Source organism: Sus scrofa, chromosome 5 (genome assembly GCF_054392235.1).
Source record: "Sus scrofa isolate SSC_HxYL_T2T_F1_AM1 chromosome 5, Sscrofa_HxYL_maternal_Yorkshire_Landrace_v2.0, whole genome shotgun sequence".
Taxonomy (NCBI): domain Eukaryota; kingdom Metazoa; phylum Chordata; class Mammalia; order Artiodactyla; family Suidae; genus Sus; species Sus scrofa.
Window position 1 is genome coordinate 24876225 of NC_139387.1, and position 19607 is coordinate 24895831.

Consider the following 19607-nt stretch of genomic DNA (forward strand, 5'->3'; position numbering starts at 1 on the left):
CATCATATGATCAGGAGCCTCAAGTAAGAGAGCAACGATCAGAGGAAGTTTAAATATGCTGGCCTATAAAAGTTCAAGTTGGTGAAGAATTTAACGAGTAATTAAGTGCTGATTTTTCTTTGAGGGCTGTCTCTGGGTGCAAATTTGAACTCTTGAAATGACTGAAGTTTTCATTTTCAAGAAAGATATCATTTCATATTTGTAAACAATAAGACCAACAAGGGATTAATTTCCAAAGAGTACAAATAGCCTATACAGCTCAATTAAAAAAAAATCAAAAAAAGAGGCAGAAGATCTAAATAGACATTTCTCCAAAGACAAAGATGATCAACAAGCACATGAAAAGATGCCTAACATGGTTAATTGCTAGAGAAATACAAATTGAAACTGGAATGAGGTGTTACCTCATACTGGTCAAAATGGCCATCATCAAAAAAAGTCTATAAACAATAAATGTTGCAGAGGGTGTGGAGAAAAGAGACCCTTCATACACACTTGGTGGGAATGTAAATTGGTGTAACCACTATGGAAAGTAATATGGACATTCCTTAAAAAGACTAAATATATAGCTACCATATGATCTAGCAATCGCATTTCTGGACATATATATCAAAAACAGGAAAACTCTAATTCGAAAAGATACATGCACCCCAAAATTCATTGCAGCACTATTCACAATAGCCAAAACATGGAAACAACCTAAATGTCCATTGACAGATGTATGGATAAAGAAAGTGTGGAACATATATGCAATGGAATATTATTCAGCCACAAAAAATAATGAAATAATGTCATTTGCAGCAAGACTGATGGATCTAGAGATTATCATACTGAGTGAAGTTAAGTCAAAAACAACTATCATGATATCACATATGTGAAATCTAAAAATAGTGATACAAAGGAACTTATTTACAAAACAGAAATAGACTCACAGACATAGAAAACAAACTTATGGTTAGGAAAGGGGGAAGGGAGGGATAAATTAGCAAGTCAGAATTAACTGATACACACTACTATGTATAAAATAGATTTTAAAAAAATAAGTACCTACTATATAGCACAGGAAACTATATTCAGTATGTTGTAATAACATATAATGGAAAATAATCTGAAAAAGAATAGATGTATATATAACTGAATCACTTTTATATACACCTGAAATATCATAAATCAACTACCCTTCAATTTTTTCAAAAAAGCAAATCATTCCATTGATATTAGTATTCATATTATAATCTTTTTTCTCCATCTCCTGTATATTTGACTTGATTATTTTAATTTAATACATATCCTGCTAATGATTTTTTAGTAACTTTTGTATTGAATTGGATCCATTCGACAAATATGTAAATTGAGATTCTAAAGTTACCTCATTACTAAATGCTTTTTTGAAATCCTAAATCTTTATACTTATCCCTAGTTTTAAAATATATTTTGGGATTTTGAGAATTTTTTTTCCTTGTTACACTTAAATTCTTTTTAATATTCTTTTTTTTTTTTAACATGCAAACAAACATTTTTTCTTTTTAAAGAATAAAACAATCACCTGGTCAAACATTAAAACCATACAGAAGGATATAAAATAAAAAGCAAGTCTCCCAGTCTCCCAGCTCTCCTTCCCAGATATGATCCTGTGTAAATTACAACTTTTTATTTCTGAAATATTGATTATTAATGTGATGGGGATATTACACAGACCACATTTCTTATAAAGAGTAAGTTTGACTTAGAAGCTGAGGCTAAATTCGGATCTAAATAGATTCAATTTAAGAAAAATACTAATATGTATATATTTTATATATGTTTTCTAAGTCAGATTTCTTTTTTTTCTAATCAAGGCAAAATAAACTCTTGAGAGATAAAAATAGCACAAGTTGGCAGTCACCTGGAAACAATTTATCATCAACTAATCAAGCCTTAAATCCATGAAGAAAAAAAGCACCTCAAAAATGCAACAACCATGATATGAGCACCTAAATACCTGTCTTGACAAATCAATAGCTCCTGGCAAAATTCCTGATACTTAAAGGAGATTTAAAAATAAATGCCCTGTTCATTTCAACATTGCCTGGGAGCAGATCTCAACTGATCCTTAGAAGATAAGGTTAAGATGAATGTAACTGCCCGCTGGCAGGGGTGGTGGGGAGGCTGAAATAACCTGGGAATAGCAAGAGGCGGGAAGTAATCCAATGAACAGAAGCACTGAAAATATGTCATCGTACAACAAAACGAGTGCCACTTTGAAAAAGTAATGTCTGTGGGCATTTTCTTCCCCAAATAGGGAGCAGAGTGAACGGGGGAATTAATTTTTAACAATATTCCTAGGACCTAAGGGCAACGACACGTCTGGGGCTACTACACTCTCCAAAGCATGAACATTAAGAAGTTCTTCACACGGTAATTATTCTCATACTCATATTTTAAATTTTCAAAAACTGATGCAACCTTGCAAGAGCCAACAAACTTAAAGTCTTATTAATCAACCTCTAGTTCTGCATATTCTGTCCACAAAAAGAGAGACATAACTGTGCCCTTTAAAAAGACGCAATGTGCCCGTTGTGCACATGAAGCTCACCTGCTGGCCTCAACAAGCAGCGCCTGTCACGGGGCACGAAACCAAAGGTGGGCAGAAAGGCAGGCGACACAGTCATTTGGCCTGGATGCCTCTTTTCAACTGGAGGGAGCCAGTGCTCTAACACTTAGGACTAACTAGAGAGCCGGCTCATAGGGCTCACGCTAGCAGAGGAAAGGGGCCTTTGGACCTGAGGAAGGGCTGGCCAGGCTGTTCTTTTATCTCTGTTTCTCTCAAGGAAAAGAGTCCTCAGAGGTAAGCCAAGGTCAGTAGCTTATTTTAACTTAGAGCAACTTTCTGCTGCTTTACGCGTTTTTAGCCACCTACTGGGATTCTCCTAACTCAGCTTTCATCCCAGCAGTGCTCCACGGCCTTTAGGGAAGCGCCCAGGGAAGCAGATGGAATTAATTAGGCGAGAGCCCATCAGAGGCAACAAGGAAGTATTCTACCAGCTACGCACAAGGACCTTGCCCCGAGCACGCCAAAGACCATGGAAGGATTTTTACCACAGGGGGTTCCCCGTCCTCGTCCTCCTCGACCCTGTCCTCCTTTCTTTAGCTCTCTGCCCTGACCACTACCTCAGCCTGTCTTTACCAGGTTTCTTCTCCAAAGCACAAGAATTTCTTTTTAGCTTCTTTTTGAGGAAGGCTTATTTTTGTGGTTTACCAAAGCAGCCACAAAATCAGGCCTGTTGGGACAGAAGGTAAAGCCAAATAGACAATCCTTTGAATGTCTGGGAAATGGCTGCTGGGCCTTTCGACTTCACAAGACCCTGGAGCCAACTGTGCTCTTCTAGGCCAGGTCCTCTTCGTCCATTGTCACGTCATCACTGGTATTTGTCTTCGGCTCTTCGCTCTCCTCCACCAGCAGCTGGATCTCAACAGCAGTCATAGGTCTGTGATTCAGCAGCTGAAGCTTTTCAGCTTTGGTCAACTTGTGGTTCTTCATTGCTGTGGGAAATTCTCTTACAATCTCAGGACTCTGGTGCCTACATGGTGTTTTTGATATGTATTTTAATGTTTCCTATGTGATAGTATTCAAGTTCTGCTGCCCAGAACTGTGTTTATTCTTGCTGCTTTCTTTGCGCTGCTCTTTCAGATCAGTCAGTAACTGGAACACCTCGTAGTTACTGAGCAGCGCAGAATTGGCGTCCTCCACTGCCATGTCGTCCCCACCTCGTCGCCTTCAGCCGGACACAGACCCTCACCGCCCAGCCACTGCTCTCGCCGCCTGTGCGAAGCGCCCACTTTAATATTATTCTTTCTTGGAGTTCCCGTCATGGCTCAGTGGTTAATGAATCCGAATAGGAACCATGAGGTTGTGGGTTCAATCTCCGGCCTCGCTCAGTTGGTTAAGGATCCATCGTCCACGAGCTGTGGTGTAGGTCACAGACAGGGCTCGCATCTGGCATTGCCGTGGCTCTGGCGTAGGCGGCAGCTACAGTTCCAATTAGACCCTTAGCCTGGGAAGCTCCATATGCCGCAGGTATGGCCCTAGAAAATTTTGATAGAGACAAAAAAAAAAATATTCTTTCTTTTTAACATTATTTCTCTCCATAAGGAAAAATAATTCCGTAAGTTTTTTTGTTTTATGTTTTTTTGTTTTTTGTTTTTTGTTTTTGAGAAATGATGTGTAATCCTTTCAGCACTCATAAGGAAAGGTTAAGAGTGAGGTCATCCTTAGATTTCCTGAAACAACTGTTTTCATTTTTTTATAAAGGTTATCATTCTCAAAGAGGTTGGGTTATAAGAGGACAATAGGAGTGACTTGATCAAGATCAGTATAGAATGGAAGTCTAACTATATTTCAGAAAGAGACAGGATAGGACAGACACACAAGAAAACGTCTTAGGGATCCTGACTTCAACATTCCCCTAGTTCTTTGAGAGTGATATAATTCTTTGGACTAAGTCGTTGAAGGCTTGTTTCACTTGTTTGTTCCTCAGAGTATAAATAAATGGGTTTAACATGGGGGAAATGGAAGTAGTGAGTATCGTCACTCCCTTATTAATGGTCATTTCATCTTTTGCTGAAGGTTTGATGTAGACAAAGATGCAGCTGCCGTAGGTGATGGAAACCACAATAATGTGGGAAGAACAGGTAGAAAAGGCTTTTGTCCTTTGCTGGGCAGAGGGGAATCCTAGAATTGTTCTGATGATATACACGTAGGACAAAACCACACATACTAGAGTCAGGATAAAGATCAGCACAGAGCCAGCAAGAGTCATCTGTTCAATGAACCTTGTCTCTGAGCAGGCGATCTTCAGGAGTGGATTAACATCACAGACAAAGTGGTCAATGACATTAGAGTCACAGAATTCCAGGGCCAGTCCAAAGCTAAACGGTGGGGAGATGATCAACAAGGTGGCCATCCAACAGCAGAAGACAATCCTTCGGCAGACCCTCTGGTTCATGATGGTCACGTAATGCAGGGGTTTGCAGATGGCCACGTAGCGATCAAAAGACATGGCGGCCAGGAGAAAAAATTCTGTTACTGCAAACATGTATGTAAAAAATAGTTGGCATGCACAAGCGTTATAGGTAATGGCCCTGTCACCTGTTGATATACTGTACAAGAATCTAGGAATGCAGGCAGAAGTGAAGGAGATTTCTAAGAAGGAAAAATTTTGGAGAAAAAAGTACATGGCAGTTTTGAGATGAGAATCCACTAATATGAGGAGGAGGATGATCAGGTTGCCAGTTAGACTCAACATGTAGGTGAGAAGGAGAAATAGAAAAATCAAAATCTGCATGTGTGGGTCATCTGTCAATCCTAGGAGAATGAAACGGGTTAGTGACGTGTGGTTTCTCATTGCTGGGTCCCGAGTTCTGCCCAATCTGCATGTAAAACTGAGGAAGGTAAGATCTGAGAAGAGGGTGAGAAAAACATATACAATAACTTTTGTTTAGAAAAGCCAGGCAATGTATTTTACATGCATTTTTGTTTTACTTGATGGTTTAAAATAATTCATGCTTTCAGCTCTGTTGATATGTCATTTGATAGGTTAGAAAATTGGCTTTCAAACAGTTTTGACCACAACATATAGTAAGATAGACATTTTATGTGACAGTCCAGTGTACATGCACACACACACCAATGTATACTTACATATGTCTGAAATGAAAATGTCAATAAAATTAGACGTTCTGCTTTCTGACATTTTCCTTATGATCTATAAAAATATTAAGTCACAGTGTCATACATCTTTTTTTTTTTATGGCCACACTCGCAGCATATGGAAGTTCCTGGGTGAGGGATTAAACCCGCACCTCCACAGAAACCTGAACCACGGCAGTCAGGTTCTTAACCCACTGCACTACAGTGGGAACTCCTAACAGTTGCATCTTAGATGTCATCTCTTCAAATGTTAAACATCTTCACCTGCTGATTTCACCCTCTCTCTAAGTGAACATGTTCGCAATGGAATGCCTCATCAACTGCTCCTCCTGCCATAACTCCTGCCATACTCCTTGCTCACTACACTAAAACCAAAGTCAACACTGATTGCCCCACATTAACAACTGAGAACAAGCTATCATTCTCTTCTTGTAACAGTATCTTGCAATTCTATTGACAATGCAGGTATTTCACTTAATTTTGCTGTTTCCCTGACTCAAACAGGGGGAGGTTTTGTCTGTTGGTTGGTTGGTCGGTCGGTCTTGAAGTTATGGAGAGTAGCTCTAAAAGCACACCATGGGGAAAGTCAGGTATTGTAGTCATCTTACATGGACTACCTGTCTGGAAAGTATTGTCATCTAACCATTTGTGTCTCTCACTCCCCCTGCTGATTCTGATCTATACCCAGCATCCAGGGACTTGTTCCTCTGTTTTCTATTTAGACTTCAGAGGAGTCTCCAAATCTCCCAAACCACATTAAGACCTTTCTATGTGTTTTGTCACACCTTATGCTCTAGAGAGGATGTAAAAAAAAAAAAAATTATTATTTGAAGTTCCTATCATGGCTCAGTGGTTAACAAATCCGACTAGGAACCATGAGGTTGCGGGTTCAATTCCTGGCCTCGCTCAGTGGGTCAAAGAAATGGTGTTGTCGTGAGCTGTAATGGACTCAAATGTAGAAGAAGATTGTATATACAGCCCACCTATCTCTCTTTGCTTCAGTCTTGAGACTTCTAGACTTACACAGCTCTGAAAACTTCAGGCCCTGTCCCTGCTCCTAAATATATTGAAAATTAAGTTGACACAATTGTTTGGTATGTTTTACTTCCCTTGCCTTTTAGACTACTGAACATTTTAAAGAGGCAAGGTTCTTAATCATATCGGCAGATAATTTCCAGTTCAAGGCTGCTTCTAGAAGTCCCTCGCTGCACTTGCTTTTAGGTTGTCTGCTATTTATTAATGCATCAACCCAGCCTTAGTCGCCTCAATCAATTCAACATTATGAATTATTGTTTCTTATAATCAAAATTTGATTAACTATCCACATCTTTCTAATTTTGGTCATAAACATCAAACCGTTTTTAAGAAATAATCATTTTCAGAGTTCCTGCCGAGGTGCAATGAGTTAAGAATCAGACTGCAGCAGCTAGAGTTGCTACAGAGGTGCAGGTTCCATCCCCAGCCCAGCACAGTGGGTTAAAGGATCTGACATTGCCACAGCTACAGCAGAGGTCGCTGCTGTGGCTTGGATTTAGTCCCTGGCCTGGGAAATTCCATAAGCTACAGGTGCATCCATTAAAAAAGAAAGAAAGAAGAAAAGAAAAAATAATTTTCTAAGTCTCTCCAAGACCACAGACATAATGGTTTCACTTGGTTATTTATTTCTGAGGTTTAGAAGGATGAAAACTATGCATAGGCTTGTATGTGGACTTCTAGGGGTCACTCTTACTCATCCACCCATACTCACCTCACAGGCAACTCTGGGATGGCACTGATTTATCAGATTCTTTCATTTCCACCTTGTGGCCAAGACTTTCCTACCAAAGTATTTGTGTTATTTTGAAAGGTTATTGCGGATGCAAGGTCTGGAGGAATATCGAGAACTCTCTCCAGTTTGGAGAAACACAATAACTGAACCTTCCTAGACAAAAATGAGAATTTCTGACAGTGAGAAGATTGATGATTGTTTCATGTGCCAAACATGAAACCAAGTGAATAAACATGAATCCTGGGTAAACTGGGTGTTAAAATCACTTATGAATCTTCTGAGCAATCATTTGGCAAAAATCCTGAAACATGCAGCCATAGGGACAGTGTCCTCAGAGAGCTGAATATTCCACGATGAATTCGACACAGGAATTTTACATAAAATAAAACTAAAACGACAAAGAATAAGTCTACATTCTCTTCCTCTTGTTCAAAAACATCTATAGTTACTAATAGCTGCTAACGGAATAATTTTCCCTTCCTTCATTTAATTATTTTTACCTTAAGTAATTGCTATTTATTATAAAGTAGATACAAAATTTTATTTTATTTGGGGTTACCCTCAATATATATTTTTTGGTTTTTGTTCATACTTTCCAGTTCTATTTTTTATAATTGTGGTAATTTATACATAACATAAAATTTACTATCTCTATCAATTTAAAGGTACAGTTCAGTAGTATTAAGCGCATTCCTATTATTGTGTATTACCCTTCATATTTAACACACATATTTTTTCTTGCAATATCTAGTAATTGCTTTTTATTATAAAGAGTAAAGTAATTTCTATTTATTGTTTAAAATTGCTATTTATGGAGTTCCCATTGTGGGGCCGTGGGTTAAGGATCCAGCATTGCTACAGATGTGGCACAGGTCACCACTCTGGTTCGTATTTAATCCCTGGCCTGGGAACTTCCATGTGCCTCAGTTGTGGCCAAAAAATAAAAAAATAATAAAATACGAAATAAATAAAATTAAACTAACAAAAATAGAAAAGGTAAACCCAATATAATAACCACCCATAATATCTCGGATTATACCTTTCTAGAAATTTCCTGTGTAAGATTACTCATATTAATTGGTATATTCACAAATGTGAAAATTTTAAGTTGTTCATCAAACTAATTAATAATTAAAAATTTGAATAAAATTTTTTATCTCAATAATTATAAATTCGCATCATCATTTGGGAAACTAAGCAATATTTCTTTTTTTTTTTTTTTTTTTTGACTTTTCTAGGGCCGCACCTGCAGCATATGGAGGTTCCCAGACTAGGGGTCGAATTGGAGCTGTAGCCACCAGCCTATGCCAGAGCCACAGCAACGCGGGATCTGAGCCGCGTCTGCAACCTACATCACAGCTCACAGCAATGCCGGATCCTTAACCCACTGAGCAAGGCCAGGGATCGAACCACAACCTCATGGTTCCCAGTCGGATTTGTTAACCACTGCGCCACAATGGGAACTCCTACCCTTAATACTTTAACACACATATTTAATTTTGATTTTTCCTGTAATATCTAGGAAGAGTTGATATCTAGGCCCCCATTGCTAATAAGGCAAATCACTTAGCCTTATTTTTTTTTTCTTCTTCCACTTGTTTTGGACTATTTTATTAGAGACTATTAACTGATGTCTTATGAGAGAGATGGTAATATTTTCCTTTTATTACTAATATTATTTTAGTTTTAAGAATAAGTGTTATTCATATCTGTAACTACCCTACTCCTGTTACCCTAAAGATATTTTCCTCTCTTGGGTGAATGCATTTTTTTCTTTCTTGCTGGAATATACCATTACCTAATTCTATTGGTTACAATAAAAGTAAAACATTTTGATTGTTTTTATTTCTTAAGTTGAATTAATTTGGTCTCAAACTTGAATGGTTCCTTTCTCAACTGTATAATTTTCTACGAGAAATAATCTTCCTGGAGCAATTTCATCTTCTTTACTAGGAATTCCAATGATGAACCTATGGCATATATTGATCCATTAATGCAATGAAATACAATACATTGAGAGATAATTATTCTTAAGAAGTATTTAGGGATTTTTTTAATTTTTAATTTTATATTTTAAAAGTGACTTGAGTAGATCACTTAAGGGTGTCTTATAACAAAATTCATCGGCTGACCCCCAGCATTTAGATCACGTAAAAAGAACACTATGAGAATCTGATTGTCATTTTATCATTTGACTTTCTTTTTGCCCTGCAACTGATGCTATTATGATTTCATTTCTCATCTCTGTGGACACTGCCATACAGGTGCTAATTTTTTTTTCTGCCAAAGTTAATTTTACTATAGGTTCATTGGTGGTTTTGAATAGGGTCACCAAGAACATTTTTGTTTGTTCCCTCAATTGATCCCCATGCACTTAAGCAGAGAAAACCAAGAAAACACCTGCCATTTCTACTAATGAAAATGTATAGAGTAATCCATATCTTTGCAAAAAAAGCTCAGCGCATCTTCACTTCACAGCCAGGGAGAGTTGCTAGCATTTATTTACTATTGTTTTCCATTCTTTCGATCACAGAATTTAGAGAAGTATTTATAATAGTCACATGAGAGACAGGCACTCTCATCAGATTCCATTTGCTACGTGGTGATGTTTGGTAGCTCACTGCCCATTACCTTGCATTTGCAGACACTCTTACCTGGAAGAGTATGCAGGGCAAACTTAGCTCAAAATTATAGTCACTAGCACCCAGTATTTCTCAGACTCATGAAGGAACTTTGGGTTAAATGTCCTGAAAAGTCATAGGGAACCATCAGAAAGTAAGTATGAAATGTTTGTCATTTTTGTGCCTAAAAGTTCGAAAACTGGAACCAGGGAAATTGTGTAAAAGCAGCCCTTGGGGAAAGGCACTGAGTTTAAAACTTTCTGCTGGAAAATGTGAGTATAAGAAGTACCTTTGTGTTCAGAGAGGATTTGAAAAGTAATCTTTGAGCTGCCACTTTGTTCTATGTAACATGATAATCAATCTGAACATGACTCTTGGGTTGTGATCTTGGAAGAGATTAGACTTAAGGGTAAGACCAGATACGTACACAGCAGTGTTGGCACTGCCATGGCATAATGAGAGGGGCCAAAAATGAAGCTCAAAAAATATTCCTCATGTTTTCATAGACCCTTACAACATGAGGGTTAGAAACAGCCTCAAAGGGGCAACCACCCCTTTCCATTACTCTGCTAAATGGTTATTTAACTTATCCTTAAACATTTCCAGTGCATCCCTTGGGCTGCCTCAGTTCTGTCCAAATCCATAATAATTAAAGTCACATTAATTAGGTCAGACTACATTTTAGGATTTTAGAGCCTCTGATGTTAATTGTTCTTTTACTAGTGCAACTCAAATAACTCACATAGGTAAATATATAAAAACAAACAAAAAAAGTAAAGTAAAGGAGTTCTCTGGTGGCTCAGTGGGTTAAGGATCCAGCATTGTCACTGCTGTAGCTCTGGTTATTGCTGTGGCCCGGGAACTTCCAAATGAAGCAAGTGCCACCAAAAAAAAAAAAAAAAAGGAATGTAAAATAAGCATGTTTGTTATTAATTGAAAACATCATAAGGTCAGATAAACATAATGGTGATGATTTTGAAGTGAAATGACTATGAATTAGAATAAAGTGGCAAACTTCACAAGAAGAATACCAATTTTAAAAAATCAGGATTATCTTGTTAGTAAAAGTATTGAAAATAATATCCAGGAGTTCCCATCGTGGCGCAGTGGTTAACGAATCCGACTAGGAACCATGAGGTTTCAGGTTCGGTCCATGGCCTTGCTCAGTGGGTTAAGGTTCCGGCATTGCCATGAGCTGTGGTGTAGGTTGCAGACGTGGCTCGGATCCCACGTTTCCGTGGCTCTGGTGTAGGCGGGCGGCTACAGCTCCGTTTGGACCCCTAGCCTGGGAATCTCCATATGCCGCGGGAGTGGCCCTAGAAAAGGCAAAAAGACAAGGAAAAAAAAATCCAAAGCAGTAATGCTCAAATCCCTAAGGCTTCAGAAAATAGAGATTCTCACTTACAAATAGCGGAACTATACATGAGGACAAATTTCCTAAAGGACTGGCTTAGCAGTAAATATGGGGAGCCCTTTATTCAATGTTTCTTTTTGACCAGTTCTTAAATGTGAAATTTGATGAGTTAAAAAAAAAAAAGTTTTATATATAAGAATGCCCACTAAAAGATTATTTTATAACAAATGGAAGAAATTTTGATGATCAATATTAAAACTACTAACTTTATCGTTTTCTCCTTTATATGTTTGGATATAATAAGCAAAGTTGTGTTTTTAAAGAATATTTAATGACATGAGGAAATACATTCTAAGTACTATAAAAACAATTGCATGAATAAAGGTGAGGTTAAGTGAGGAAAATATCAAATGTTATTTATATATGAAATTAATTTCACAAACTATATATAACTGCCTTTGTACATAACTAATATATGTACAAACAGATTGTAAATAAATTCAACAAGATATGAAAAATGATGAACTCTGTACAAGGTGATTTTAGGAAATCTTGCTTTCTTATATTTGTCTCAGTTCTAGGTGAATGTAGAGAATAAATACATATTTTTATTTTATAGTGAGGGATTAAGGTAATGTTATTATCTCAAAAGACAAAAATAATAAATAACAATTCTTCATAATTTAAAATGATTACTTGAGAGCAGGAAGTGAAACAGTCATAGCCTAAAACTACAGAATTAAATATAATTTCTTTCTATTATGATTTTCCTCTTAAAGCAGTCATTCAAACAGTAATGTGAAGTTCAATTGCGAATCTCATTCCACCATGTCCTCTGAACTGAGGCACAAGGTTATATATTTTTATGGTATGCAGCGGTGTACCACCCCGCAATGTTAAGTGGGAGTCAGTGTATTGGGCAGCATGAGCATTGGGGTCCATGGGTAGAAGGAGCTGAGGACAACTTTGGAGGCACTAAGTGGGAAGATGTGTGGCTCTCAGGAAACCATCACATCAGCCTCAGAGAGCAATCCCGGCACAGGCACACCTTATTTAAATGTCGTCAACATGTAGGCAAACCCTTTATGCTGTAAGCAAAGGTCAGCAGACTTTTCCTAGAAAGGTGTCCTATCACATTCTGGCAACCAGCCTAACAGACAAGACAGGATACCTTTCCTGGGCCAGGAGGGAAACAGCACACAAGGTACTTCGTGGGGAATATTTTAAACATCACATAAAAAACGTTCACATTGCAAAGGAATTTATCTCCTAAGGAAATACCATTCTAGTCACTTACTGAAGTAACCCAGATGCCCTGGAGGTACCATTCGCAGCTAGGAAACATTTGAAAAGTTAACATTTTAACTAATTTGTGACTATGAGAATTGACACAGGACGAGCAGTTGCCCCACATCCTAAAATGACAACTTTCCTGGAAACATGGAATCTTTGGATCCAATTTGAACTGGCTTAAATTCCAGCACTGATATTTCTTAGACGTTCAATATACCCTCATCCCTGGGAGAGTGAGTAAATAGATGAGAAATGTGAGAAATGAAAAACTGCTCAAGGGCTTCCTGGAAAGTGATGAAATGATGGCTGCTTGCCATGATCCTCAAAGGAAGCAACACAGGGAGGCAACCTTGTAGGGAAGCGCCTAAGGATGGATTGTGGATTTTCAGCTTTTAAGAATAGTCACACTTAATAGCAAGTTTTATTTATTTTCTGTGTCATATTTAGTCCTTGTTAATGTTAATGCCTGACAATCCCCGTTCTTTGGAGGAATAAGCACAGAATATAAGTCTCTTCTTGGGCCAGGCTGCTGAGAACAGAGATGTCCTCAAGCATTGATAGGGTAGCAGTGATTAAAGCCATTCCCAATAGTAAGGTGTGTCTTCAGTGAAAGAAATCATGGCAAAGAAAGCAGCGCTTCCCCCAAGAAATATCCTCCCTCTTCTACATCTTGGAGGATATAGATTTTATGTTATTAGGGAGCTGGAAAGCAGCCTCAGAAGGCATTTGGGAGCTGAAGTAGGAGGTTCTGTAAGGATTGTGCAAAGCCTAAGGGCAGGACTCTGTTCCCTGGAGAAAACGATCAAAACATTCAATTTGTTAGGGTTCTGGGAAAGCTTAGGACAGGTGGGACCTTAGACAATGGATGAACGTTGAAACAGGAATTCAAGAAAGGACAAAAAACAGAGGCTGGTCAAACTGATTCACAAGAGAAACACAAATTTCACAAGAAAAACACGAATATGCTATTATTTCAGCATGTTATCTATCATGAAAGGAGTGCAAAGAAGTTCTGGAGGAGGATGGGACTCAGGAAATTTCATGATAACTCGTGATACTGCTCCCAAGTCACCCAAACAATAAAAGCTTCTCTAAGATGTTGAGGGATTAAGAAATTATTTGAAGGGGACATGTGTTGCAAAGCACAGAAAATAGTGTGAATAAGCCATTGTTGGTATTTTATGACCCTAAGGTATGAGAATGATACGTTGACAGGCTTTAATAGCAAGTGGATAAAACAAATTTTTATCCATTTTTTTATATTAATGGTCATTTGTGGATCTCCTACTCTACACTGAGGACTGGAGACACCAGGATGGCTGCCAAATCTCCGGGGACTGTGAGATCTACATTTAAATTTGCGGGAGCAGGAGTTCCCATCGTGGCGAAGTGGTTAACGAATCCGACTAGGAACCATGAGGTTGCAGGTTCGATCCCTGCCCTTGCTCAGTGGGTTAAGGATCCGGCGTGGCCATGAGCTGTGGTGTAGGTTGCAGACACGGCTCGGATCACGCATTGCTGTGGCTCTGGCGTAGGCTGGCGGCTACAGCTCCGATTCGACCCCTAGCCTGAACCTCCATATGCCGCGGGAGCGCCCCAAGAAATAGCAAAAAAAAAAAAAAAAAGACAAAAAAATAAATAAATAAAAAATAAAATAAAAAATAAATTTGCGGGAGCAGACATGAAATTTCAGATGAGTATTTTTCATAAACTACAGTCTGAAGAGCAAGGAAGGGAAAACAGACTCCAGGGAAATGAAGCACGATGTGCTCACTTACACCGTGATCATTGATGATCAAGTAAAAGCTCTAAAATGTGCTTCTACAGGCTTCTTTCGCGACTTTTCTATACATAGCTTATTGAGATATTATTTTTATATTTTATTCCTCAGATTCAAAATTTATGATTTATTAATACAGACTTCTTATGTATCTGACGACTGTGATGAAAAATCATTCTGCTATCACTTCCTTCATCCTACTAGGATTAACAGATGACCCACGACTCCAGGTGTTTCTTTCGGTATTCCTGTTTCTGACCTACATTTTCACTGTTGTTGGAAATCTGGTCATCATCCTCCTCACTCTGGTGGACTCTCACCTTAAAACACCCATGTACTTTTTCCTTCGGAATTTCTCCATCCTAGAGATAATATTTACAACTGTCTGTGTTCCTCGATTCCTGTACAGCATGACAACTGGGGACAAAAGTGTGAGCTATAATGCCTGTGTCATTCAGTTATTTTTCATCATCCTCATCGGAGCAACAGAATTTTTTCTCCTAACGGCCATGTCCTATGACCGCTACGTGGCCATCTGCAAGCCCCTGCACTACACCGCCATCATGAATGGAAGGATATGCACCGTTCTTGTCCTTGGCTGTTGGCTGATTGGGTTAATTGTCGTACTCCCACCTCTCAGCCTAGGAGTTCAGCTAGATTTCTGTGACTCCAATCTCCTTGACCACTTTGGCTATGATGCATCTCCTCTTCTAAAGATCGTGTGCTCAGACACTCAGTTTGTAGAACAACTTGTTTTAATCATGGCTGTGCTGACCCTCATGGTCACACTCGTCTGTGTGATTGTGTCCTACACCTACATCATCAAGTCCATTTTAAGGCTCCCTTCAGCCCAGCAGAGAAAAAAGGCTTTCTCCACCTGTTCTTCCCACATCATTGTGGTCTCCATCACCTATGGAAGTTGCATCTTTATCTATATCAAGCCGGCATAGGAAGGAGTGGCCATTAATAAGGCGGTGTCCCTGCTCAACACTTCGGTGATTCCTCTGATGAACCCTTTCATTTATACGCTACGGAATAAGCAAGTCAAACAAGCCTTCAGGGACCTAATAAAAAGGATGGCTTTTCTTTCAAAGGGTTAGGCAATGATTGTAAAAATTTAAAATTTACACACATAAATATTTCATCTTTTACTGTGTTCTAATTCAAATCAAGCATACAGTCCTGAATTTAGAGCCTAACTTGCCACCAAAGCTTCTTTTCTATTACTCTGAGGACCATGGACTGAAGAAAGCACTGTAGCCTTAATTCAAATAGACCTTTCTGAAAAATAATGGCGGTGGGTACATGTATAACTGAGTCACTTGTTATAAGCAGAAATTATCACAACATTGTAAATCAACTTCAATAAAACTTTAAAAAAAATAGAACTTCCATTGTTGTTCACTTTTATAAGTGAGCATGAATATAAATTTCCAGAAGGTCCAAATAATACCTCATCTTCCTTACATCTGAAACACAAAAATGCAGTAACAAAAAAAAAAGAGCTGTCCTTTTCCATTCATTTCTTTAAATTTATGTTCTTCCAGGTCAAAAATTATTTATCTTGGGATTCTTTCCTAGCATCCACTGTTTCAAAAACAAGATAATGTGTAGATGTAATTTGTTTCTCTCTCTTTTTTTTTTAATACAAACCACCTAGCTACAGACTAAGATGGAACTAATTTATTATTAAACTGAAACTTTTTTTTATTTTTGACATTAGAGACCTTTATTTTTTCCAATCTTATTATATATAATTGACAAATAACATTGTATAAGCTTAAGGTGTACTCCATAAAGATTTTACATGTGTGTATATTACAAAGTGATTATCATAAGTTTAGTTAACACCAGTTACCTCTGTTTTCTATAATGGCTGTACAATTTTTTTCCTGTGTGAGAATTTAAGATCTAGTCTCTTGGAAACTTTCATTAAGTACAATAGACTATCATTAACTATAATCATCATACTTTACATTTCAACCTCAGGACTTATTTATCTTGTAACCAGAAATTTGTGTCTTTGACCAGCTTCACCCATTTCCCCCAGCCACTGGCAAACTTCAAATCTGGTCTCTGTTCCTATGCATTTTTTTAGATTCTGTCTTTCTCTGTCTGGCTTATTTTACTTAACATACTGTCCTCAAAATCTAGTTGTGTTGTCAAAAATGGTAGAATTTTCTTATTTTTTTGGCTGAATGATATTCCTTTGTATATACTTCCTCTTCTTTACCCATTTATCCATCTACGACTCAATTGGTCTCCATATCTTGGCTGTTTACTCATGCTTGGTTAATTTACTAAGGCTGCAATAAACATGGGAGGGCAGATATCTCTTTGAAATAGTGATTTTTGTTGCCTTAGAGTATATACCCAGAAGAAATACTGCTATATCATATGAGAGTACTATTTTTAGTTTTTAGAGGAAACTCCACATTGTTTTCTGTAATGGCTGTACCATTTTACTCATTCCCACCAACAGAGTCCCAGGGTTCCCTTTTCTCCACATACTTATGAACACTTGTTATCAACAACTGTAATATTTTTATTGCAGCAGGTGTGTGGCTGTATCTCATTGAGGTTTCCATTTCCATTTCTGTGAATATTATTGATATTCCACATCTTTTTATGTACCCGATGGCCTTTTTGGGGGGAGGGGCTTTTTGTCTTTTTATGGCTACACCTGTGGCACATGGAGGTTCCCAGGCTAGGGGTCTAATCGGAGCTATAGCCTCCAGCCTACACCACAGCCACAGCAACACCAGATCCGAGCCACATCTGCGACCTACACCATAGCTCACGGCAACGCCGGATGCTTAACCCACTGAGCAAGGCCAGGAATCAAACCCATAACCTCATGGTTCCTAGTCAGATTCATTTCTGCTGCAACACAATGGAAACTCCCTGATGGCCTTTTTAAAGTCTTCTCTGGGAAAATGTCTATTCAGATCCTTTGGCCTTCATTTAAATCAGGTTGTTGAGGGGTTTGTCATTCAATTTTAAGAAATCTTTATATATATATTGGATATCTGATATATAGTTTGCAATTATTTTCTCCCATTCCATAGACTGCGTTGTCATTTTATTGATTGTTTCCTTAGCTGTGCAGAATCTTTTTAGTTTGTTTAGTCTCACTTGTTTAACTTTGCTTTTGTTGCTTGAGCTTTTGGTGTCATATCCAAACATAATTATTTCCAAAGCCAATGTCAAGGAGTTTTTCACTACATTTTATTCTGGGAGTTTTATATATTCAGGTCTTAAGATTTGAGTCAAATTAATTTTGAGTTGATTTTTATATATGGTGTAAAATAAGGGTCCAGTTTCATTCTTTTGCATGTAGATATCCAATTTATCCCACCATTTATTGAAGAGACTATTCTTTCCCCATTGTGACTGCCCATCTATTTTAGTCCTAGAGGCAGCATGATAATTTAGCCAACACCAGACATCACTACAGATCAAACCTTTCAACCCTATTGGACACCGTGGCAACCACACTTATCTCTCGAGTTTAAGTGCTGCCACCACCTGGCCCCTACTCTCTAGAGTTCCCTCATCCCACTGAATTTACGGAGCTCTTTTCGAAACCACTGTTTCCCATTGTCATTCCTGGACTTTAAGAATAGTCACTACAGAGCACTTCAGGAAGCCAAGTCTCCTGGTCAACAATGTATTTCTCAAAGGCTGCTGAATGGATTATCCCTTGGAATTTCCTGGACTTTTGTTAAAGAGTAGACAAGCAAGTCTTGCATAATAAATCTTCTCCAGTAGAGACTTTGGATGCTTTCCTCAACAGCATACGGAGAAAGTTCTGGAATTTCTACTTCATTCAGTGTAGGGCACATGTGGGCCAAGTAGGGCCAATAGAAGGATCACAGAGAGGTGTGATGGGACGTGTCTATTCCGTGTGGGAAACCCCTGTAAAGTAATGAGCAGCCTGAGGAGGGGAACAGCAGAGACACCTGCTCCACTAGAGGCCGTTCCTACCTCTGCTCCATCATTTGACACCAGGATCAACATGAGCAGCAAAAGCAAGAACGTTCAGAAATGACAGCAGAGATAGTCAAAGGAAAAGCTTTATTCATATTCGTGGGTCGGGAATAAGGCACAGCAAAACGAGAAACAGATCCTGGAACCAGGCAGGTTTTATCCAGTACATGGGAGGACAAACTTTGCATTAATTCAAATACCAGGAGTAGTTTCTTTGCCTACCTGGAAAGTCATAAGTAGAAGGAGAAAGGGTGAAAATAGAGGTGGGTTAGCACTAGAACATCAAGTTTGAAATTTAAATGCTATGGAGGCTCTTAAATGTTGCAACTGCTGTCTAGGGTAGTATGGAGGAAGAAGCAGGATCTTTGAATTCAGATAAACTTTTGAACAAAACCTGCCACACCCGATGGGCATCTTGACCATTCATTTCTCTGATCCTTAGTTTCCTCATCTGTGAAACGAGGGAGGGGTTTTTATTTTTCATTTTATCTGATATTTACGTCAAAGGTAAATAACATATAGAAAATGCCCAAACTGGCTGATTCTAGGAAACAATAAAGATTCCACAAAGAAATCAAAACGGCATTCAGATATCAGACCACCCGCAGCGTCTCTGAGGACACTGTTCCCATTGCTACCTGTGTTTTTACCTTGTTTATTAGACTGCTGCCAATTCATTAGTACCTTTTGCAACTGGGTCACTAAGGACTATTTTGTTGTGAATTCAGAGGTTCCCTGTGCACGCCTAGCAGACTAAACCTATAAAAGAAATATTGCAATTACAGAATTTGCAGGGAGACCTGCCTCCCTGCCCAGGAAGATCAGCTAGGCCCTCAAAACTCAAGAGAAAGCTTCCTTATCCCTGCGCCATCTTTTTTTTTCCCTTGAGTTAGCAGAAAAACTAGGAATTGTAGTGTCAGGTGTAGTTTCAGGCTTGGTGAAGGAAGAGAAAACGGAGACAGGGCTCATTACACCAGAGGCCTTGAAAATCCAGGAGAATTCTGTCGTTTGTCAAACTTGCCTGTGAGAGAGGTGTGTGTGTGTGTGTGTGTGTGTGTGTGTGTGTGTGTGTGTGTGTGTTCACATGGGCTTGTACGGAGGGTGAGACTGGG

The 19607-nt window shown here is 38.5% G+C and overlaps 2 pseudogenes; one reads left to right on the top strand and one right to left on the bottom strand.

Annotated features, from left to right (window-relative positions):
* Nucleotides 1-4534: 4534 nt before the first annotated feature.
* On the bottom strand, nucleotides 4535-5384 carry LOC146403269 (olfactory receptor 6C2-like; annotated as a pseudogene).
* A 9285-nt stretch (nucleotides 5385-14669) lies between these two features.
* LOC146403270 (olfactory receptor 6C2-like) lies at nucleotides 14670-15605 on the top strand (annotated as a pseudogene).
* Nucleotides 15606-19607: the final 4002 nt, after the last annotated feature.